Here is a 25,618-nt window from a genome sequence, read left to right as displayed (position 1 = left end):
ATACAAATATGAAATTAAATGCAATACTCACATGAATTTTTAAGGCAGAAGATTAGAATATAAAGAAATTTCACTCTTCTAAGGGGTTAATTCAGGCTTTGTATCCACATTATCACAGGAATATTCATTTACCTCTTCTGTTTTCCAGGGGAAAAGCTGAAGTACCAACCTATGGTAACTTAGAAGGGTCTTTTCACAGCAATCCAGAAGTCATTTTTTTTTTCTCTTACAGCATATCCTACTAGACTTTAAGCTGCACTAGGATAGGATATGTTTTACCCTTCTTTATACCCTTTGTGGCAAGCTAAAAATAATGCACCCCCAAAACATCCAAGCTCTAATTCCTGGAACCTATGAATGTTTCCTTATACATCAAAAAGGATTTTATAATTAAGCTAAGGATCTTGAGATGGAGAGATTATTCCGGATTATCTAGATGGGACCTAAGTATAAACACAAGTGCCCCCACTAAGACGAAAGCAGACGGATTTGACTACGGCAGAGAAGGTGATATGATTACGGAAGCAGAGATTGAAGTGATGTGCTTTTAAAATGAAGGAGCCACAAGCCAAGGAATATAAAAGGCTACCAGAAGCTGAAAAAGGCAAGGAAATGGGACCTCCCTTCAGAGTCTCCAAAAGTAATCAGAACTCAGAAAAGCAGTAAAATGAGCTGATCTACTTTTGCTTTATGCTATCTACAGCAGTCTGAGGAAAGAATACAAACCAGACAAGCACCACTTCTGCATTCACAGGGAATACTATCCTGAACCCTGGATAAGCAGATAAGTGGGCCACATACTCTTAAGAGGTATTTCACACTCAAGTGGTACTAGGCTGCATGTTATCCACTGTATGTGTGTATATACATAATACTTTAATTATAATAGATATTGCATATTAATGATAGTCTAGCTTCCATAGGAAAGAATTTGAAAAGCAGAAAACTGTCATATGTAGTTAACATCAGTAATTTATACATATTATATCATTTGATCCTCACGCCTCCAGGAAGTAGACAAGTCTGGAACTGATTTCAATTCTGCAGTGGAGGAAGAGGCGGCTGAGAAGGTGACTTGCCCAAAGGTTAGTAAATGGCTCCTACTCTTATGTCTTTCTACTAGATCATTTTACCTCGATAACATCAATCGATTTACTTCTAGGTATGTTGTATTAGCTTCTAAAATAACTTCGTTAGGAAAGAAAACAAGACCAACATTTTACAAGCAATACCATATTTAAATTTTACGTGCGTGGAAGCCGAATGCCACACTCAATTAAGTGGTCAGAGAAAAGCTGAAGAGAACACGTGGACGAGTAACTTAACATATCTGTTTCTTCGCATGAAAATGAGAACCGTAACAGTACCTAACCCTTTAGATGTTGCTGTGTGGATTAAATGAGATAATACACGTAAAGTGCCTATCATGAAAGCTAGTCTCAGAGTTCGTACTATATACTCCAGCACGTCTCTTCCCAAAGGAAAATCTGCTTTCTGACCCCGAAAATTAACCAACCCAGGAGGTGGGTAATTTAAGAATGCGAGGGAAGGGAATGAGGGTAGGGGAAAAATAGGTCCTGGCTATCTCTCCTTGAACACTTGACGAATAGGCGCTTTGTTTTTACTCAAAAATAACCCAGAGGAGTGCTGGGGGCGGCTTCGGCGACACCAACCTAACCCTTGGAAGGCCCGCGGGGCAGGGACAGCACGGGCATGACCCAGGGGCTCCGACAACTGCACCAGAAGGCCCAACACGTGGTTCTCTCCTCCCAGCTCCTCCCCATTTCCCTCTGCTCCTCGTGCTACAGGCTCAGTGGCTTCGGCTTTCTACAGTCAACCGGTACTGTCGCTGCCCGTCTAGAGAGCTGCCCATCCCAGAAACCTGCCCAACGCAAGTCTGGGAAATATACCTCATCAGAGAGCCCACACCTGCTGCAGGAGAGAACTCAGAGCACAGCCTCTGCGCGGACCGGTCGACCGGAACTCCACCCTCCACCTCTCTGATTGGATAAACGCACAAAGGAGGATGCAGAGGATTGGTCAGCAGCACAGAGGCGGGCCATAGCCCACGGCAAGGGAAAGGGGTTGGGCGGGGGGAGCGAAGAAGCGCCAGGGAGTGGCCTCTCTCCGGATTGGACAAATGCAAGATATCTGCGCCAGCGTAGACCCAGCTTCCGTATAGCGCTGCACAGCACTGCCCTTTACGTTACGTTAGCGGAAGTTTTAACGACTTATCGTTTGTGCTGAAAGCTTAGGTCTCCTTGCTGCGTGGCCAATAAAGAGCAAGAATATAAACGAGTTCCGCCTCTTCCTCGGACCAATGGGTTCTTCAGTTGACATAGGGCGACGTGTTTCTTTCAGCGTTTAGACGCTAGAACTCCCACAGAGCCGCACTCGGGTAGAGAATTGCTATGTTGACCAGACAGTAACTGCAGGTGAGAAATACTTAGTAGTTCGAATCGGGCCCTGAAACACCCACATACGCTCAGAACTCGTATGATTTCAGCGTTGTAATGTGGAAGAATTAGGGCTTCTCGCGGTCCTTTGCTTGGCTGTGTCATTGGCTGAAAAAGCTGTCAATTTGAATGTAACTCTGCCTCCACCCCCAGGGAACCTTGGGATTTCAAGTATCGGGCGCAAAGATCCTATGGCTTTAAATGTGGTTGTCGCTGAGCTCTTCGTTGCTAACAACCGCTGACATTTATTGTGGTTTTCATGTGTTCCGTTGTGCTTTTTTAATCCTTTCACTTATCAGCACCATTAAGGCCATTAGGAAGACTGGAAAGACTTCATGTATGTTTGTAAAGATAAATACTAGTGTTTCAAACATTCCACTACTGTGCCTGGCTCTCTGCTAGATGTTCGTAATTAACGTACTAAGCGGATACTAAGTCTTAGCTTTTGCCTTTACAACAAAATGGTCTTTGATTTGCATATTAGTGCCCATTCGAGGATATTTGAAAAGCGCCCTAAATTTAACAGCTATCTATACTGTTTTGTCGCTGCTTACATAAATCAAGTGTTGATAGGACATGAAGCAGAACTGGCTGCTGTCTTGACAGAAAAGTAGTGCTGTAATTAAAATGTCAAACGTGACCAGTTTCAGGAGGCACGCACATTGTATATTATTCGAGATTGTATTATCACGTCTATTTTCAGTCTTATTGGAAACATGTTAGTTTAAGGCAGAATTTCCCTGCCTTTATTGAATCATGAACTCCTTTCACTTCTGTGAGCACATTTAGTAATGTTTCATCACTTTGTGTTTAGCAAATGTAAAAATCAATGTATAAATACCAAAACTTTTTGAGTGGAATTTTTCCTTCCAACAAATTTTTTTCTATTTAATATGTAATACAAATTTTCATATATGTAAGAAAAGGGCTTGTTGTTGGACTAAAAATTAAGTACACTTTTAGAGGATTTAAGCCAAGCAGAAATTGCTTTTTTGACTGATGTTTGGAATAATTACTTTTATGTTTTAAAAAAATCAAATTACTTTAATAATTTTTTGTGTCTTGTTTGTAGATGATGAGAGAAGGTTTCAGGTTTTATTTGCAAATGAAACATGAGAAACATAACTTTTTTATAATTCTCAATAAATAGCCAAATTGGGTGTAATCATCACTATATTTTTCCTTTAAATATTTGATATGATGTACTAAGTGACATATATGGATACGAAAATCACCCTGAGACAAAAATGCAGATTTATTAGTTTTAATGCTTTCCATTAACTAACATTTTGAAAGAATGTTCCTTTTGACTCCTATTTTAAATCAGTGGTCCATTTGGGATGTTAATTAAATTCGTTTGACTAAGAATAAAAACCATTAATAACTGCAGGTATCAAGACTGCTACTGTCGTTAGCAGGGTTCAGCAGAGTGATAAATCAACTGAGTGACTGACTCCTAGACACATTTGGCTGATTGGTATTAACTGTCCTAAGTGCTCACTCTTTTGGAGTCTTTTGTACGCTCTCAAAGTGTTCCATTTTAAAGAGAAAAAACTTTAGTAGTTATTTTTTGTTTAACTGAGAATTTAAAAGTAGAAATTGCAACAGGCACCATTACTGCTTTTTAAGATGTGAACCCAGGAATCACCTTGGTACACCCTCTGTTGGGAAATAGTTTAAGGAATGACCTCAAGGTGAGATAAATGCAAGATGACTTTTGAGATACAGGAAGAGAATAGTACAATCCCCATTTGTAATATTTACTTTTTAATATCAACATTTTTCTTTTTCTTTTTATATCTGTATTTTTAAAAATAGTGAACATGATATAACAGTATAAACTTTGAAATCTAACCATATATATGTATATATGTTTATATGAATGGTTAAAAAAATTATTGAGAAATATGTGATCAACAAAGGTGTGGAGGTGTTAAAGAAAAGATTATTCATGACACTTTTTAAGATGGTAAGGCAGACTTTATTCAACAGGGGCTACTGTGGTAGGGTTTTGTAATAGGGGAGAGAGATTGGACTCAACTCTGAATACAACAGGAAAAGTGGGAATTTATAGCCAAGGAGTAGGGGATAGGGGGTCAGTGGATGGAAAATTACTATGAAGAAACATCAGGCATAAGGGGGATTATTGCTACATCACTCAACAGTATTCTTACCAAAAGTAGGTGGGTGTAATCAGACATCAACTGGGGGATAATGAAGGATGAGGCACTCAATCAGATATTGAAGGAGGGTGATTCTGGTTAAGCTGCCTTAGCAGAATTCTTGCTACAGGATTCTTAAACGCTACAAGGAAGGACATGGGAGCTGAAGGTCAAGCCTAGTCAAAAGAGCACACATGTATATACAGCCCACACATACTCTTACTCCTATATATACATAAAAATATTTGTATTTGCTATTGTTAAAATATGAAGTCTGAATTACACATAATAACTGCTTGAAAATACTCAGGCACAATCACTATACCAGGGCTCAACCAGAGAAACAGAATCAGTAGGAGACACATATTAAGGAATTTTTTGCGAGGAATTGACTTACACAGTTGTAGGGGCTGGCTAGGGGATAAGTCTGAAATCTGTAGAGCAGGGTGTCAGGAGAGGCAGGCGGGAACTCTCAGGCATGAGCTGAAGTTGCAGTCCACAGGCAGAATTTCTTCTGAGTACCTCAGTTCTGCTCTTAAGGCCCTTCCACTGATTGAATCAGGCCTACCCAGGTTATCCAGGATAATCTTTATTTCTTTTTTTATTTTTATTTTTTTGTTTTGTTTTTTGCCGTACGCGGGCCTCTCACTGTTGTGGCCTCTCCCGTTGCGGAGCACAGGCTCCGGACACGCAGGCTCAGCAGCCATGGCTCACGGGTCCAGCCGCTACGCGGCACGTGGGATCCTCACGAACCGGGGCACGAACCCGTGTCCCTTGCATCGGCAGGCGAATTCTCAACCACTGCGCCACCAGGGAAGCCCAGGATAATCTTTATTTAAAGTCTACTGATTATGAATGTTAATTACATCTACAAAATACCTTCACAGCAACACATAGATGAAGAATTTCAGATCATTCATTTGAGAGTCCGGTTTCAGGCTTGGAACTCATTCCAAAGAACCGTGTTTGACACTGTGTCTTGTATTTGGGGGAGTGGGTTAGTATAAGCATATAGGATGTACAAACCAATTCCATTTTCCACTCTCTGGTAAAATACATCTAAAAGGAACAGCTCTACCTTCAAACTCCATTCCAGCCTACCTCTCTAACTCCCTACCTCTTTTGGCCAGCTAGTCCTTGAGATATTGGCCTCACAGCCTACATTTGAAGTCTTTGGCTCCATTCTTTAGCACCAGGAATACTTTGCCCAACTCTTCAATCACAGAGGTTTCTCAGTAAATAAGGCCCACTCGTAGGCAAGCCGGCCTCTACTATATGAGGAGTACTTCCTGGTAAGCTACCAGCTCTAAAGCTTTTGAAAATGTCAGCAACACTGCCCTTGAAGCCAGAAGGTGGAGTGGTGGCTAAAACATCCTGTAACAGGTGCCAGCTGGTTTATACCAGTCACCATGCCCAAATTTTTTCAAGATAATGGTGGTATTTTAACTACTTCAGTTTTAAGATGGACTTTCCTATTACCCCTTTTAATTTAGACAGCTGAAAGTTGAGGAAGAGGCAGAGCTAGTACTGAAACTGATAATTGTGTTGATCGAAAACACTACCTACCTCCAGAAAACCTCTCCATAGGGCTGCCCAAAAGTGGTGAATCAACTGCTTTAAGCTGTTTGTTCTCTTCCTGCCACTTTGCAGTTAAAAAGAATGAACAGACAGTAAAGTAGCACACTAAATGGAGTCAAGAGGAGAAGGCAGACCAGGCTATCTGACAAACTGTTTAATTAAGAATTAGGACCATAGTTTATTTAAAGAGAGAGGTGTGGTTAGGATCAATAGGAACAGCTTAGGATCTTAATAATTGCTATGAATATTCATTTTTTTCTGCTTTTCTTTTTTGGCCGTGCTGCGTGGCTTGTGGGATCTTAGTTGCCCGACCAGGGATTGAACCCGGGCCCCGGCAGTGAAAGCGCCCAGTCCTAACCACTGGACCACCAGGGAATTCCCATCACTTTTTTATTAGATAAGTTATGAAAGTGCCCATTTACCCATGCATGTGAAATTGATCCAGGGTCCTTCCTCAAGATCAGCTCTAAAAGGATATAGCGGAAAGAGTTATTGAATTGCTCAGATGAACGCCACTGCACATTTACACTTTCTTTTTTATCGTGATTCTACTTTCCAGTTTACTTTTAAAATCTGTTCAGTGTGGAAAAGTTCAATTGTATACAAAAGTAGAAAAATATATCATGAACCCAACTTTAACTGATGGCTCAACTTACTTATATCTATGCTCTCACCCACATTCCCACCACATCTCCTATCTGATTATTTATAAGAAAATCCCAGCATCATTTCACTTGTAAATAGTACTCTTTGTAACTCTATATAATGACTTCCCCCCCCAAATGTAACTACAATAGGCAGATATTTTAATAATATCTATTACTCAAAACTAGGTGTGTGATTTTGAGCAAGTTGTTTAATCTCTCTAAACCTCAAATTACTCATCAGGTGACCATATATTCCTTTCAATGGGGTTATGAAGATTAACACAGTGGAAATAAAGTGCCCAGCACAGTGCATGCCACAGTGCAGACGTTCAGGAACTGTTGGTTCAAATTCCAACATTTGGTCTACTTTCACCACTTGCTCTGAGAGATTATGGGAAGGATGACCAAAACCAAGATGTTTGCTGAGCCCTTTAGTTGTTGAAAATTATCCTTGAAAAAAGAAAAAAACTTTAATGATAGCACTAGGAGTGTACAACAGCCAGGAAGTGGAATCTAAGAAGTTTAAATGAAGTAGATCAAAGTTATAGGCAAAGTAGAGTAGAGCCCAGTAATAAGATAATTGATATGAACTTATGTGAAATATACTCCTTGACTAATCTCATATCCTTAGGGTTTTTCTTTTTTTCATGTGATCTCCAGTTGATCTATATGATGGTATAATACAAAACTATTCATCTGCGCTGTAAAAGAAATATGAAACCTTTCTGTTTTCTTTTGTAGGATTTCTGGAACTTTTAGCCCCCAGACTCAAATACCACTGGTATCCCCACTTATTGTCTACATCTTTTTGGATTTACACATTGTGTGATTCTCTCTCACCTCTATTCTAGAAAAATATTTAGTAGGAGGTTGGCTTTGATTTTCTAAGCATTATATTAAATAAATTTCCTTGCCAGATGGCACAATATCCTAAGTTGTGCCGAGCATTATAAAGATGAATCTGATCATGATTGCCAGCATCTTGATATCTGAGCAATAATAATATCACATCGCAACAAAACCGTGTTTTCTTTCATTTAGAGAAATATGTTGTGTATAGAAAAATATATAAATAAAAGAAAATTTTAAAAAATATGTTGTGATGATGGAGATAAAATATAGGGTCACAGTGAGAGTCAGCAGCTTGAATAAGTTTGCAATCAGATGATTATAAATGATTACAGATGATTGCTCTTAGGCTGATGAAGTGAAAGGTTAGAAGAGGAAAGGAACATTAAGTAGATTGTCTCAGTCATGAATATATTAATCTAATTAATTAGCATTTTCTCACCCTTAAATTCCCAAATTGAAAATCTAAACATGGTAGTTCTTGGTTGTACTATAAAACTGACTACTTTTGATAATCATTTCCCACTTAAACTTGTAGCATGTAATAATTTTTCCTATAAAACTTCCACACTAAGAAAATGTATATTTCAAAAAAAAAAGACATATTTGAGTACTAGTTAGAGCAGCATGAGCAGTGAAGGAAAGAGAACTGTTTCAAAGAGCAAAGTCATAAATACCAAGTCTAAGTGAGCTAAATTGTAACCTTTGTCCCCCACCCTTGAGAGAATGCTCTGTGCAGGAGAAAACAAATCTCCCTCTTTTCCCTTTTAGATGCCTTGACTACCTATTTGGTGGGCTAAGATAAGGGAAACCAAGGACTTCAGAGTTTTGCCAGGTCTTTGAGTAGATAGATGGTGGAACCACAGGTAGATGACTGTAACATGAAATGGTTACCATGTGGTCATTTCTTATGTACAAGAAGGCCTCTGGGCATGATTAGGAAGCTGGATAATAAAAAATGAGAAATGGAAACCACTCTGCAAAAATAATATAAAGTACTACATGTATTATGGCCAGGAATTTACATAAAATGTGCTTTATTTAGAAAATGTTTCTCCTTAATATGAGTTGATTCATTCATTCAACAAATATTATCTATCACCTGTTATGTACTCAGTACATTTTACATCCTGGAATTACAATGTTAAACAAAACAAAGTTCCTGCCTTCATGCAGCTTACTTTCTAGTGGGAAGACACTAGAAATATAAATATAATGTATATTTTTAAAGTATATAATATAATTTCAGCTAATGACAAGTACTATGCAGGGTGGAATATTCAAATATTTAACATTGGTATGGCCAGCTTTGTGATACTTGGTATGGGTTCATATTCCCTTGTACTCCTCTGTGTTTGCTCCCTTCCTTCCCTGCCTCACTTCCCTTTCCTGCTCACTCCAACTTCCTTGACATTGAACTTCCCAATAATGTGTTAGTATATCAGCTTTCGCTTGTAACTATGTTCCCACATACCCCTTCCTACTCCCACCCTAATCCCTCAGAACATGGGCAGGCCTTAGACTAGTTGTGACTGGTGTTATCCCTTTAGTTGCCAGATCATGGGAAAGTCTGGGAGATGCTAGGATAGCAAGAACTGGGGATGCACTCAGGATGTGGGGCAGCAGCTATCTGCTTGCCAACATAGAAGTAGAGTATCTCAATATTATAACAATTGATGTAGCCTTGCTAAAGTAAATCGGGTGAAAATCAGCCCTGCTTTTCTGAAGAAAAATAAAGCAAGCTAAGAGGGTGGAGAGTTATAAAATAGCTGTGTATTAACTCTGTATTCTTCCTGAGAAGTATAGAGTCTTTGGGAGGTGTGTGGGGGGGGGATATTTTATACAACAGTTATCTGTTGGATGACCAGAAAGCATGGGAGATCTGTTTACCACACACTGATGGGGAGACTTCAGTGGGAACAAAACTAGGAGTGCCAAAGACAACCTTAGACTCTTCTGATAGTGCCTCCTTTGTGTTGTCCTGGACTGAATAATTCATATTTGGGGATATATATTACAACGACAAATTGTTTCCTATAGACTGAACTGGTATGATAGAGACATCCGAGTACAAGACAGTTTTGTAGGTGGGTGTATTCTGTGTGTGTTTTAAGGGGAGCAGAGGTTGCAAGAAGGAAATACTAGGAACCTCAGGGGTGCCCTTCTTTCTGAGGCACTTAATCACATGTCCTCTGAGGCCTTGAATCATCAATTGTGTCCTCACTTTATTTTCAACCTTTTCCTCAGTTCTACCTTTTCCTTCTTCCTACACATATGTAAGTCTGTTCCATTCTATAAAAACCTTTCCTGTGACCCTGAGAACCCATTGATTTATTCCATCTTCTATATCTTATATGCTGCCTCTATTTCATCATCTCACCCTCATTCTTTGATCAGGTAGAATATAGCGTTCATCTCTAGGCTTCCATGAAAACTTCTCTCAGAGGTCACAAATCAACTCTTAATTGCCAAATCCAAGGGTTTTCTCTACTTTGTCTGACAGGACCTACCTACATTTGAAAATGTTGACCCCTGCATCTTGTGAAATACCATTGGCTTCTGATTTCCCTTCATCCTAATCCTCTTTCAGTCCCTCTGTCTCCTCCTAAATGTAATGTCCCCAAAGTCCCACAAAAAACTATCTGCACCTTCAGTGTTGCCCCTCTCAGTGGCTTCCTTATCCTAGCCAACCACATACACGAAAGCCCTTTACATAATTTTTGACCCTCAACTTAACCCTTTTCATTCAGTCACACATTGATAGCATCTGGAGGAAGAAAAAAACATTCTCCTGTACCCCTGCTTTCCCCACTGCTACCTTCCTAACTCAGACCCTCTTTACTGTTTACTTGGACTTTGCAATAGCTTTAAACCAGCTTTGCCTCTACTTTCTCCCTCCTTCAGCCTCTTCTCCATAAAGTCACCAGTGCTTTACCTTGTAGAGAGAGCAAATCCTTGACTCTCCTGCTTAAACCTTCCGTGGATTTTTGGTTTTAAAATGTAGAGTAACATAACAGTTTCTCTCTACTTCCTCCTATTTTCTAAAATTATCGTAAAGGAATGAAAAAAAGTTAATAATCCAGAAGGACCAAGCAAACAAGAGGGAAGAAAAGAGATTTTAATGGATTTTTAGAAGATGGAAATTGAGTAGAAGGTGGTAATTGATTTAGTAGGGTGGAAGAAGTAACCATTTAAGGAACAAAATATGTAAATCTTGGGCTTGCCTGGTGGCGCAGTCGTTGAGGGTCTGCCTGCCGATGCAGGGGACACGGGTTCATGCCCCGGTCCAGGAGGTTCCCACCTGCCTCGGAGCAGCTGGGCCCGTGAGCCATGGCCGCTGAGCCTGCGCGTCCGGAGCCTGTGCTCCGCAACCGGAGAGGCCACAACAGTTAGAGGCCCGCGTACCGCAAAAAAAAAAAAAAAAAAAAAAAAGTAAATGTTAATGAAAAGGCAGGTAATTAGCTCTGTTCTCTTCCTATTCATTTGGATGAACGTGTAAGTGTTTCTCATCTGTTTCAGCTTATGGTATTTGTTAAATTCTAAGTTAAGAATGAAGTACAGGAAGAACTATTTTTCTTGAGCCATTAAAAGAAAGATATCCCAGAGAGGTTATGCTTTCAGTAATAAATGACTTTGCTAATAAAAACAATTTTGCATGGGAAAGCAAAACTGATTTTTTTTAGTGGAGCAACTGGTTTCACTAGAATAAATGAATTCTCTGGAACATGGTTACAGTGCTAATAACACGTGAAATCAAATCACTGGATTCTTCATTGGTAAGTTACAAAGACAGGAAAGTTGGAGCCAGACTGTATGAAATTCTACAGAATATCATCTATTTTAATGGAAACAAAACTTTAAAATTTTAGTGTAGACTCTTTACAATACTTTTTAATTAGCCGTAGAATGGGCATGAAATTTTTTTATACAACAGAGAGAGGTTTACTGATGTTTTGTGGCAGAGTACTTAAAAGAGCTGCCAAAATGAAGATGAGTTTCACATTTTCCCTTTACAAAAGAGAAAGTGTTTCAAATTTCCTGTGCTGACAAGGGGCTCTCTGCAAATGCAATGTTGGCAGATATTTTGGGGAACAGAAAAAAGGAACACTTTATCTGTTCCTTCAAGGTAATAACGACCTTTTCACAATGAATGGAAAAATAATTGCTTATCAAAAGCAAGTACAGGGACTTCCCTGTTGGTCCAGTGGGAAAGAATCTGCCTTCCAATGCAGGAGACTTGGGTTTGATCCCTAGTCGGGGAACTAAGATCCCACATGACACGGGGCAACTAAGCCCGCATGCCACAACTACTGAGTTCGGGTAACTTAAAGAGAGAGAGTCTGTGTGCCAGAAAATACAGAGCCCACACACCCTGGAGCCTGCACACCACAACTAGAGAGAGAAAACCCGCACACCACAACTAGAGAGAAGCCCACACGCCACATGTAAGAGCCCACGTGCTGCAACTAAGACGCGACGCAGCCAAATAAATAAACTAAATAAATAAAATTTTTATTAAAAAAAAGGTGATTCACTGAGTAGCCATCATATTTAAAAAAAAAAAAGCAAGTACAATTTGAAAACACGTTTGGAAATGTTTCTATCATTCTGTGATTTTATTGCTGAAAATGATGTTTTGTCATCTATAAAAGATCAAGTCTGCTGAAATTGGGAAACAGAATTGTCAAACTTGTTTGAAAGTTTTCCAATGAAGACTTACAGTAGATATTTAATCCATATGTTAGATATACACCATCTGATTGACATTAGGGAAGATTTCTAGTGGAATTTCAACAAAAACTTCTACTTTTCTAGTGGAATTTTCAACAGAAATTTCCATAATTAGGATATAGATAATAAAAAATGAGTATCCTGATTTTGCACCACTTCCCTTTGAACCTTAGTACCTTTTTGAAGTATGTTTTTCATACATTATAGACATTAAAACCAAGAAGTGAAATAAATTGAATGTAGAATCAGACTTTCAAGAAGCTTTATATCCAAATTGTTAAACCAAGATTTTAAAACATAATGAAATTATAATAATTATTATTATTGCTGAGAGCAAAACATTTGAGAATGATTAATAAGTAAAAATTATTTTAGAAATCTCATCCTTTAACAATTTTGATTCCATGTATATTTTATAATACAAAGAACATTATTATAGTACATGTGGGTAATTTATTAAGTAAAGTTTAGGGATAGATGATTAAAAATTTTTTATGATGAATGTGCAATCAACAAAGTTTGGTGACCACTGGTCTAGTGAATAGTAAGTACTTCATTGACAGAATGCTCTTTAATCAAACTCTCCAAGCTGATACAATTAAATATTTTAATTTCATTCTGAAATAGGTAAAAATCCAAGATATAAGAATAAAAATATAATCTCCAATTTTTTCTTGGCCAAACAATTTTACATGAAGTAACGTAGTGTGTGGAACTCAAGCATCCTTCCTGTAACAGGAGAGCTATGTCAAGAGAGCAAACATGTGAACCAGCCTGCTGCAGAGTGGATAGGGGTCTGCCTTACTTGTTGACTATCAAGAGCTAAGAGAGATGGGCCACCTTTCACACATTAATTCTACTCAACACAGATGTCATAGTCTCACCATTTCACCAAATAGATAAATCCCTCTTGCATTCACAGAGGTGGAGAAAGCAGCATCTCCCTAAAACTTCCCAAAGAATGCAAGTTTTGGCAGACATTCCTGTCTTAATGGCTGAGGGAAAATGTACAAGAATAAGAGAATGAGTTCCCTCAAAAACAGTCAAAAAATCCTAAAGGCAACTGTTTAAAAATTTAATACAAGGTTCAATCACTTTGTATAAAGTGATAAAGAGAAAAGACCCAGTTAGAAAATAAAATGAATAAAAGATCCTGCATACTATTTCAAAGATTATATACTCAGGGAAAAACCTAAGAAATGTTCTGGGCCTGTATGAAGCCAATTGGAGGATACTGAAGACGATTTGAGTATATTTGAGTATAATTTGAGTGAGCTTGGTTGTCACTTCTTCAGGGAAGACTGCCCAGACCCCCAAGGTTAGATCAAATCACTTAATATAGGCCCAGCATGTATCTCTCCCTTCACAATTTTATGTTTATATGTACAATTGTTTGCTTAATCTCTATTTCCCCTACTGGATTTCATAAAATCTATGATAACAGATACACTACTTTAGTTACAATTATATCTCCAGTGCCTAGCAGAGTTCTCGGTATAATAGGCACTCAACAGATGTTTCTTAAGTTAGTGATGAATGAATGAGATGGAAAGACATATATTGTGCTTGGTTAGAAACAATAATGTAAAAGTGTTATTGCTGTGTAAATCTCTACACTGAATATAATAATCAGAATATCAACAGCATTATGTTTTGGAACTTGACAAAGTGTTACTAGAATTCATCTAGATTCTGGGGATGAATGGTGGTGACAGTCGCACAACAGTGTGAATGTGCACAACTGTACATTTAAAAATGTTTAAAATGCTGAATTTTATGTGTATTTTACCACAATAAAACAATCTGACTGGCCAAAACAATTCTTCTAGAAATATGAGAATAGATGGAAAAAAAACTTTTTTAAAAAAGAGCATTTATGGAGGATTAATTAGTCTTATAAGAATTTTAAACTTATATAGCTACAGTACTTGAAACTCTTTGCAACCAGATAAACAAATCAACGAAGCTGAATAAAGAATCCAGAAAAAGACTAATATTTATATGGGAATTTAGTATATGATAAAGATGATATTTCAGAATAATGAGTAAAAGATGGCTGATTCAACAATAGTTTTGGAAAAATAGGATAGCCATAAAAGAAAAAGACTGACTTTAAATTATCTCACCACTTTAGAAAAATTATGAACTTTGAAAAGGTGATTTGCATTCTTGATAAAACAAAAAACCTTGAAACAACACAAAAGTGTATACACTAAAAAGTGAATAGGGAAGCAGGTACTTTCATATACTATTAGTGGTGCTATAAATTGATATAACCTATCTGGAGGGCAATTTGACATCTATCAACAATGAAATCCACAAAAACTTTGACTTGTCAGTTACTTTGCATAAATGCATTAAAATGTATATACAAGGATAGACTCTGTATCACTGTAATTTTTAAAAACATAGCAATATCTTAAATTTATAAATAGAATACTGGTTAAACTATGCTACAAGAATACAATAATATGCAGCCATTAAAATTAGGTAGATCCTTCATACAATTTTTAAATGAAGAAACTGTACAGAACCATATATATAGCTCATTTTTATTTAACTTTCAAAGGGATTTTTATGCTAGTGTATACATTTTTTAAAAGTCTACAGGGTCAACAGTGGTTACTTCTGAGAAGTAAAAGGAAGACTTTTATTCTCCCCTTTGTATCTCAGTTATATTTTAATTTTTTATGTAACTATGAGCAAGTTTTATTAACTTGTGATAAACTTTAAAAAATATCAATGCACCAAAATGGCCACATAAAATAGCTACATTAAAATGTCATGTACCGGGCTTCCCTGGTGGCGCAGTGGTTAAGAATCTGCCTGCCAATGCAGGGGACATGGGTTCGAGCCCTGGTCCGGGAAGATCCCACATGCCGCAGGGCAGCTAAGCCTGTGTGCCACAGCTACTGAGCCTGCACTCTAGAGCCCGCGAGCCACAACTACTGAAGCCTATGCGCCTAGAGCCCATGCTCCGCAACGAGAGAAGCCATGCAATGAGAAGCCCGCACACGGCAACGAAGAGTAGCCCCCGCTCGCCGCAACTAGAGAAAGACCGCGCATAGCAACGAAGACCCAATGCAGCCAATAAATAAATAAATTTATAAAAAATAAAATTAAATGTCATGTACCCATTCAGAAATCTTTGCTGCAATCCCCCTTCTAGAAAAAAGCAGCCTGTAAGCTCCAAGAACAGGGTCTCTATACAGACTGGAATAGCACATGAAAATTTGTGCTTCCAGATATTGACTGTAGGAGAAAATTAGACTCTCCATTGTTAAAGGAGAATTAAATTGTAGTTACAAAGTTATGGAAGTAATTTATTTGTAAATTTTCAAAGACTTTCATTAAAAAGGGCTTTCATTTAAACACAACTAATTTTTAAAAAATTAAATAGTTCACCTCAAAGCATTCAGGTCAATTTCTTTTTAACTGACGTTTAGCTATAAAACAATACACTTTATCACTTTTTCTCTATCAAAGACAGCGAAAGTAAGTTGTTAATGTTACTTCCTGATTTTGCAAAACTCTGATATATGCTTTGAATGGCTACAAGAAATAGAGTTCTTTCTCTTGAAAACACAACTACTGTTCCACTCTTCTGTGGTTATACATATTACTAAATTTTGAAATGTAAATGTTGATTCTCGAGGGAGCACTCTCTTCATAAGATAAAAGTATTGTGAATACTATTCTTGAAATACCACTTACAGAAATAGAACCTTTTTAAGAAATGCCAACCTATATCACCAGAATTTGTATTGAACACTTATTTGAAACATTTATATATTGAGAACCTTGAAAAATGTAGCATATGTAGGTTAAGGTCCCACCAATATTATTAATGATACATTAGTAGGTATATAATATTGGAAATCACCATCTTGCTCTCCTTTGAACATAGTGGAGAGGAAGAGCTGTGTAAGTCTGGCAACAAAGACTAATTTCCAATCTGGTAATAATACATATTCGCCTTTTATAGTTTGAACTGGTAGTTAAATTATTAACAATTAGGAGGTCTTCATTCTTTGTCATCTGTTAAGGACTCCAATAGCATGAGAGGTATGGGTTTCTTGCAGTTGTTTTACACTTTTATAATTATTATGGTACTAACTTATGGGGGTATTTTTCCCCTTGCAATAGAAATGTCTTTAAGTGCAGTATTTCAAATTTGGGATTTTAAGGAAAGTTTGCATAGCAGAAAATAAAATGCTGATTTGATAATCTGGATAAATTTAGGGCAATAGTCAGAAATTTCAGTTCAACTTACTCTAGAAGAAACCGAGTTCATTAAATACACATTATTGAATATACTAGATGTATTTTTATAGGAACTTTCATAAACGTTCTTCCTCTTTTCTTTCAAACCAAACCATGATTTATAAGGATTATTATTTTTGAGACAGGAGAAATTATTTTTATATTGACAGTTTTTCATCAAAATACTGTCAATTTAAATGTTGACAAATGTTTAGATGGTATTTGAAACATGGTAGTTTATGCTATTGCATGATTATTATTAATAAACATTAGTGATATATGATTTTCCATTGCACTAATTGAAATGTGGATTTAATAAAGACAGGAAAATAATGCACCTGCATTTGATTGGTAGCAATGAATTCAAAACAATTTGGAAAAATTTTTTAATGAATTGTAAATATGTTGAATACATGAATTTAAAACAGTCATAATCACTATCAATCATTTCAAGGTTACATGATAATTCTGAAGCACAGATTGTCTAGACATTCATATAGTTACAAGATAAATTAAGGACAAAGTTCAGAAGGAGAAACAAAGATGTCACTCTTAAGGTTATTGTTAAAAAATGCTTTGAATCTGATGATGTAGATATCCATTAAACCCATGCTATAACTTTCACTATAAATAAAATGTTGATTAGTAAAGAGCATTTTCAATTTTTATTTAAAAAAAACACTGAAAATAAATGTTCTCAGTTTTACAAATATGAATCACACAATTATTGATCTCAATGGTGGGGTTCTGTCTTAGACCTTCCCTGGCATACACAGCACTGGCAAATGTGAGGATGCCACTTCAAGCCTTGTGCCCATAGCACAGATTGACCAACGGAGGTACCTAGGACCAAACCAGAGTCAGAGAAAGTAAGAGAGGGCCTTGGGTAGTGAGCACAGGTTCAGCAGAGTCAACACTATGCCTGTAAATACTGGCTAGATCATCTATTTTCTGGGTTGATATTATACAAAGAAGCGAGCTTTTAATTTCTTTATGTAAAGACCTTCAATAATTGCGAGGCTGAAAGGAGAACTCAGTAGGAGAAGCACACTTTCTAGATGAAGGGATCTTTTTTTTTTTTTTTTTCCTGCGGTACGTGGGCCTCTCACTGTTGTGACCTCTCCCGTTGTGGAGCAGAGGCTCCGGACGCGCAGGCTCAGCGGCCATGGCTCACGGGCCCAGCCGCTCCGCAGCATGTGGGATCTTCCCGGACCGGGGCACGAACCCGTGTCTCCTGCATCGGCAGGCGGACTCTCAATCACTGCGCCACCAGGGAAGCCCGTGAAGGGATCTTTTTAAAGGATCTGATCATTTTGAAATGCAGTATAATATATTATTATGTAATATTATATGTAATACAGCAATGTAATAGATGTACAAATAAACTTGTAAAAAAAGGGGGGGGGGAGAATTTTTGCAAGGCATATGTTACAAATGGGTAGTGAGGCAAAAATTCAACAAATAGTTCTGTTCTTCACAGAAAATATGTCAAAAATGGCTGTACGTAGTTTTGATGTGTCAGGAATTGGCTCTGGGTACCTGAGACTTCTGAGTTCAAGCCCCAGGGACTTAAGGAGAGGAACTTCTCTCACTTGTGGGATCACTGGTGCCCAATGTGAGTAATCATTTTTCCTCCAGCTCTGAGGTTTCTTAATACTGGCCGATAGACCACAATACCCTTAAAAGACTTTCAGTTGGCTCTGAGGCCTTGAAAGCGTTTGGCAGTATAGCATCTAGGCCAAGTCCACCAAGTGGATTAGTAACTTAATAACTATGTGGCTTATTTAATAAGAAAGTACCATTATAATATGTTACAATATAATAACTCAAGTGTACACCCAAATTACCTGTTGGGCTTGTTTAAAAAATTGCTGGTTCCAGGCTCGAAATCTTTTTTGATTCAGTAAGTCCTAAATGGGGCCTGGGAATATGCATTTCTAACAAGTTCCCAGGTGATGCTGATGCTGCCGGTCAGGGAAATGCACACTGAGAATTACTGCTCCAGGTAGTTTAGCTAATCCCCTAGACGTGGTTCCCTGATGTTTTCTCTTTGTTTGACAAATGTGAGATAAAAGCTAGATTAATGGTACTGAAATTTATTGCTTAAGATCAGGTGCTACAAAGTCATTGGATGGATAGTCTTAGCCTTATGTTTTACATTCTTTCCGATTCATATGCAGTCTAATCTTAGATTTAATGTAGATTTAAAAAACTGTACATAATGAAATTAGTTCTAGCGTGTAGTACCTACCAATTTCACAAATTTATAAACTTCAGAAATATACTTACTGCCTCATTCTCCAATTCTTTTGTTCCCCCTCTAACTCATTATAATCTGACTACTAATCCTACCACATATATTATTGAATTTGCTCTCTTTAAAGTTAAACAAGAAACCCATGGCTTTTCTCTACCCTTATCCTGAATCCTTCCACTAGCATTTGACACTATTGATCTCTTTGTTCTTCTGGGAACTCTTTCCTCCCTTTCAGTCTGGATTTTAGAGACCTTTTCATTGACTTCTTATCTTCCACCCCCTTTCTCTTGCCCTTGGCAGATATCACTATCAACAGAATTTGAATAATTCTCCACAACACAGCCCTTTAACACTCTTAGTTGATTGGTTTTTGTCCTTGAGGTGAAACGTGTTGTAAAGACTCCCTCCAGAAGCAGATTTTAAGTACTAATTTTCTTAAAATAAATTATACATTTTTGATATACTTCAGTATACCAACAGCTATTAAATATAAAGGGAATACAAATAGCAATAAATATCCATTAAAAATGATAGTTACAAAATGTCCGGTACTGGACTTTTAAACATTCTAGTATAACTTGCTGAAGACGTGTACAGGCAGGGCGTCAACAGAGATGAATAAGATGACGATGATGAAAGATCAAGCTTAAAATTATTTGTAGAGGTAATTTTAAGAGTCTTCTATCTTCTTACAATCCCATGGTGATTTCTGAGACATAAGAGAATTTCAGATCTAACTAGACTGGGACAGAGAATACATTCTTGATGATAAAGCAAAAACTTTCTCTTTGGATCTAGCTATTAAAAGAAACAAACTTGCTTTATGTTTCAAAATTACTTTGGGTACGAGGGCTCTTTAAATCTCTGTGGAAAAAGGAAATAGAAATGCTGTTAGGAAAGAGGACAGGATATAGTCTTATTTATTCACCTCTGTTGGCTCCCTGCCTATTTGCAGTCACATGCAATTACAAAATAATAATAATAATAAATAAAGACACATAGAAGAATCTTTAGAGTAGCATTGTTATAGCAAAAAATTAGCAGCAATCTGAAAGTCCATGAATATAGTAAGCATTAAGTAAACTCTGGTAGATTTATGTAATTATACCATGCAGCACTGTAAAATAATAAGGTAGATCTATTCACTCATTCATAGGATCTATTCAGTCATTTATTGAGTTGGTGCTGGGAATAATGCAGAGAACATGATAGATATGGTTCCTGCCCTCATGGAGCTTTCAGGCTAGTGGGGAAAGAATATAACAAGCAAACAATTAAACAACATAATTTCAGTGCTATGAAAAAAATACAACAGGATAATGTGATAAAGAAAAACATGTAGGAGATGGGGGCCCATTAGATAAGATGACCAAGGAAAGCTTCATTGAGGAGGTGCTATTTAAGCTGAGATCTGAATGATGAGGGGAAGCCATGCAAATGAAGACGTAGGGAGAGATGGCAATGGCAAAGGCTGTGATGCTTGAGTTAGAGAAAAAGGCCATTGTGACTGGGATGAAGTTTAAGTCAAAGAAGTAGGTAGTAAAATCCAGATGGAGTAACTATATACAGATGGGAGTGGGGGACACAAATTCTATAAATACTAGAAGAAAACATGGGGAAATATCCTCTGGCTACAAGGTAGGGAAAGCTTTCATAAATAAAACTTAAAAAGCATAAGCCAGGAATTCCCTGGCGGTCCAATGGTTAGGACTCGGCACTTTCACTGCCGAGCACCTGGGTTCAATCCCTGGTTGGGGAACTAAGATCCCAGAAGCCACTCAGCGTAGCCAAAAAAGAAAAAGAAAAAGCATAAGCCATAAAGCAAAAGGTTAATAAGTTTACTATCTTAAACTAGAAAAAAACTCCATACTGCAAAAGATATAACAAACAAGGCTCAATAAGTGACGTAGATAAAGATTAAAGAATTCCTACAGGGGCTTCCCTGGTGGCGCAGCAGTTGAGAGTCCGCCTGCCGATGCAGGGGACACGGGTTCGTGCCCTGGTCCGGGAAGATCCCACATGCCGCGGAGCAGCTGGGCCCGTGAGCCATGGCCGCTGAGCCTGCGCGTCCGGAGCCTGTGCTCCGCAACGGGAGAGGCCACAACAGTGAGAGGCCCGCGTACCGCAAAAAAAAAAAAAAAAAAGAATTCCTACAAATCAATTTTTTAAAGACAATCCAGTAGAAAAGTGGGTAAAACACTGGAGTAGGCAAACCACAAAAGGAAACTCGAATGGTCATAGAGGGAAAAGCATTCAATTGCACTGAGGAGTAGAGATGCAAATAAAAGCAACAAGATACCATTTCATACTCATATATTAGCAAAAACTAAAAAGCATAAAAATAGGATATGTTGGCAATGATGTGAAGCAAAAAAGTACTGTTATTGGGATTGTAATTGGTACTATTGCTTTGGAGAGCAATTTGTTTGTAGCTACTAAAATTATGAATGTGCATAATTCACAACCCAATACTTCCACTTCGGATATGTACCCAAGAGAAACTCTTGCATAATTCCACAAGGAAATTGTCACAAAGGTTTTTATAGAACTTATTTTTCATTTTAGTTTTAAAAAAGTGTACAATTCAGTGATTTTTAGTATACTCTCAAAATTGTGCAATGATCACCAATAACTAATTAGAAGATTTTCATCATTTCAGAAAGAAACCCCATATCCATTAGCAGTTATTCCCCAATCACTCCTCCCCCACCTCCCCCTGTCCCTGGCATCTACTTTCTGTCCGTGCATATTTGCCTATTCTGAACATTCCATGTAACAGATTCACCAAATATGTAGTCTTTTATATCTGGCTTCTTTCACTTAACACAATTTCAAAGTTTCATCCATTTTGTAGCATATAGCAATACTTTTTATGGTCAAATAATACTCCATTGCATGGACATCCCACATTGTTTATCCATTCATCAACTGATGGGCGTTTGGATTGATTCCACTTTTTGGCTATTATGAATAATGCTACTATGAGTATTTGTGTTTAAGTTTTCGTGTGGATGTAAGTTTTTTTTTAATTGAAGTATAGTTGATTTACAGTACTGTGTTTCAGATGTACAGCATAGTGATTGTTTTTGCAAATTATATACCATATAGGTTATTACAAGATATTGCATATAATTTAACCCTGTGCTATACAGTAGATCCTTGTTGCTTATCTATTTTATGTATAGTAGTTTGTTAACCCCACATTCCTAATTTGTCCCTCCCTTCCTCCCTATCCCATTTGGTAACCATAAGTTTGTTTTCTGTACTGAAACAAACTCACAGACATGGACATATGTTTTTAATTCTCTTGGGTAAATACCTAAGAGTGAAATTGCGGGGTCATATAATTACTCTGCTTATATTTTGAGGAAGTGCCAAACTGTTTTCCAAAGACACTGCACTATTTTACATTCCCATTAGCATGTTTGAGAATTCCAATTTCTCCATAGCCTCACCAACACTTGTTATTGTCCGTCTTGTTTTTGTTTTTGTTTTTTTTGGCGGTACGCGGGCCTCTCACTGTTGTGGCCTCTCCCGTTGCGGAGCACAGGCTACGGACGCGCAGGCTCAGTGGCCATGGCTCACGGGCCCAGCCACTCCGTGGCATGTGGGATCCTCCCAGACCGGGGCACAAACCCTTGTCCCCTGCATCGGCAGGCGGACTCTCAACCACTGCGCCACCAGTCATCCTAGTGTGTGAAGTGGTATCTCATTGTGGTTTTGATTTGCAGTTCTCTAATTGACAAATGATGTTGAGCATCTTTTCATGTGCTTCTTGGTCACTTGTATATCTTTTTTGGAGAAATGTCATTCAAATCCTTTGCCTATTTTAAAAATTGGGTTATTAATCTTCTGTTATTAAGTTGTAAGAGATCTCTATATATTCTAGACACTAGACCCTTATCAGATATTTTCCTCCCATTCTGTGGATTGTCTGTTTCCTTTTTTGATGGTATCCTTTGAGGCACAAAAGTTTTTGATTTTGATGGTCCATTTTATCTATTTTTTCTTTTAGTGTTTGTGCTTTTGGTGTCATATATAAGAAATTACTGCCTAATCCAAAGTCACAAAGATTTATTCCTGTGTTTCCTTCTAAGAATTTTATAGTTTTAGCTCTTAGTTTATCCATTTTGAGTTAAGTTTTGTATGTCTATTTTTTTTTTTTACCTTGAGATTTTTTTTTTGAGCAAGTTTAGGTTTACAGAAAAACTGGGGGAAAAATACAGATATGCCCCCTAATCCCCTCCCCAACTCCCCCTATTAATTTTTGCATTAGTGTGATATTTGTTACAATTGAGGAGCCAACACTGATACATTATTATTAACTAAAGTCCATAGTTTACATTAGGGCTCACTCTTTGTGTTGTACATCAAAGCATGTTATTTTAATATTATTTTATTTATTTAATATTTAATATTATTTTAATATAAAATTGCATATTAATATGTGAAAGAAGCCAATCTGAAAAGGCTATTACTGTATGATTCCAACGATATGACATTCTGGAAAAGGCAAAACTATGGAGACAGTGAAAAGATCAGTGGTTGCCAGGGCGTTAGGGGGAAAGAGGGAGGCATAGGCAGAGCAAGGGGATTTTTAGGGCATTGAAATTATTTTGTATGATGCTATAATTGTGGATACATGTCATTATATATTTGTCAAGCCCATAGAGTATACAACAGAAAGAGTGAACTCTAATGTAAACTATGGGTTTTGATAAATAATGATGCGTCAGTGTTGGTTCAGCTATTGTAACAAATGTACTGCACAGGTGCAGGATGTTGATGGTGGTAGAGGCTATGTAAGGTTTGGGGAGAGGAGAGGTGGGGGAATGTGAGAATCCTTTTCCTCAATTTTACTGTGAAACTAAAACAGCTCTAAAAAATAAAGTCTATTATATTTTTAGTGAAACATATTGATAATTTAATTGTCCCTTCTAGAGGAGTAAATTGTGGTATAATTATATAATGAAATACTATACATTAGATAACAAATGAATTAGATCTATAAATTATAAACAAGGATATATCTCAAAAACATAATGCTGAATCAAACAAAAGCAATTGTTGAATGATACCATTGATGTATATTTAAAAGAACACATAAAATATTGTACACTGGTTATGGATATACAAATATGTGCATAAAAGTAAACAATGGACTGGAAGGACTCATAACAATTGCCTCTGCAAATCATGAGAGGAGATGGGAATATGGCAATGATTAAAAGAAACTTAGGTTCATCTGTAATGTTTTACTTCTTTTTAAAAATAAACTAAATCACTAATCATCAGGGAAATGCAAATCAAAATCACAATGAGATATCACCTCACACCTGTTAGAATGGCTATGATCAAAAAGACAAATAAAGATATGCAGAAAAGGGAATCCTGTACACTGTTGGTGCAATGTAAATTGGTGTAGCCACTATAGAAAACAGTATGTTAGTTGCTCAAGAATTTTAAAAAGGACTACTGTATGATCCAGCAATTTTACTTCTGGGTATTTACCTGAAGAAGGCAAAAACACTAACTTGAAAAGGTATCTGCACCCCCATGTTCATTGTAGCATTACTGATAATAGTTAAGACATGAAGCAACCTAAAAGCCCATCAATGGATGAGTGGATAAAGAAAATAAATACACGTATGTACACACACAATGAAATATTATTTAGCCATATAAAAGAATGAAATCTTGCATTTGCGACAACATGGATGGAGCTTAAAGGCATTATGCTAAGTGAAATAAGTAAGACAGAGAAAGATGAACACCATATGATCTCATTTATATGTGGAATCTAAAAAACAAAAATACAAACCCATGGATACAGAGAATAGATTGCTGGTTGCCAGAGGTGGGGGGAGAAGAGTGGGCAAAATGGGTGAAGGTGGCCAAAAGGTACAAACTTCCAGTTATAAAATAAATAAGTCATGGGGATGTAACATACAGTATGGTGACTATGGTTAATAATACTGTATTATATACTTGAAAGTTGCTAAGACAGTAAATCTTAAAAGATATTATCATAAGAAAAGAATTGTAACTGTGTAGTGATGGATGTTAACTAGGCGTATTATGGTGATAATTTCATAATATATACATATATCAAATCATGTGTACACTCAAAACTAATATGTTATTTGTCAATTATATCTCAATTTTATTTATTTTATATCTCAATTTTAAAAAGTAAAATACAATAGACTGGAAGCAAATATGACAAAATACCAAGGGTAGTTCATTCTAGGTAATGGGAATATAGATATTTATTATATTCTTTTAACTTTTCTGTAATTGTTATAAATTCTCAAATAAAACACGGAATGGGTGGTGAGGAAGTGAAGACAATATACAGACAATTCGCAAGAAGCTGAGAACAGAGCCATGAGGCAGACCATGTTTGTGTGCTCTTGGCAGCAGTTTAGTAGATAGGGAAAAGTCCATGTTTCAGGATAAAAAAGATAACTCCAGGAGAGAAATTCTCTATGAACTCCAATATATATCATTAACTGGACAAAAAAGAGGGGAGCAATTTGCAGAACAATATATACAACATCCTGCTTTTGTTTAGAAAACCCAACTTTTATAAAACACAATTATGTATTTCAACACGTGTGAATATATACATACAAAAGAAAAAAACAACCCTCCAAATGGCAACACTGGTTACTT

General features: G+C 37.1%; 1 protein-coding gene and 1 long non-coding RNA gene across 3 annotated transcripts in view; one reads left to right on the top strand and one right to left on the bottom strand.

Annotated features, from left to right (window-relative positions):
* The window catches only part of WDR89 (WD repeat domain 89), a 34,761-nt gene extending 32,764 nt beyond the window's left edge, over window positions 1-1,997 (bottom strand). The window contains exon 1 of one of the 2 annotated variants that reach the window (XM_019923025.3): window positions 1,911-1,997. The gene's annotated coding sequence lies outside the window, so the exon portion shown is untranslated. Of the gene's footprint in view, window positions 1-31; window positions 1,054-1,910 lie in introns of those variants that run through there. The other variant, XM_004322358.4, reaches the window with a different exon arrangement.
* LOC109547901 (uncharacterized) overlaps window positions 1,049-25,618 on the top strand; it is a 44,170-nt gene continuing 19,600 nt past the window's right edge. The window contains exons 1-2 of the long non-coding RNA XR_002173886.3: window positions 1,049-1,085; window positions 1,809-2,435. This is a non-coding gene — a long non-coding RNA (uncharacterized lncRNA). The remainder of the gene's footprint in view (window positions 1,086-1,808; window positions 2,436-25,618) is intronic.

This window comes from Tursiops truncatus, chromosome 2, assembly GCF_011762595.2.
Source record: "Tursiops truncatus isolate mTurTru1 chromosome 2, mTurTru1.mat.Y, whole genome shotgun sequence".
Lineage (NCBI taxonomy): Eukaryota > Metazoa > Chordata > Mammalia > Artiodactyla > Delphinidae > Tursiops > Tursiops truncatus.
The sequence above is the reverse complement of the archived record's forward strand: the minus strand, read 5'-3'. Positions and strand labels throughout refer to the sequence as shown.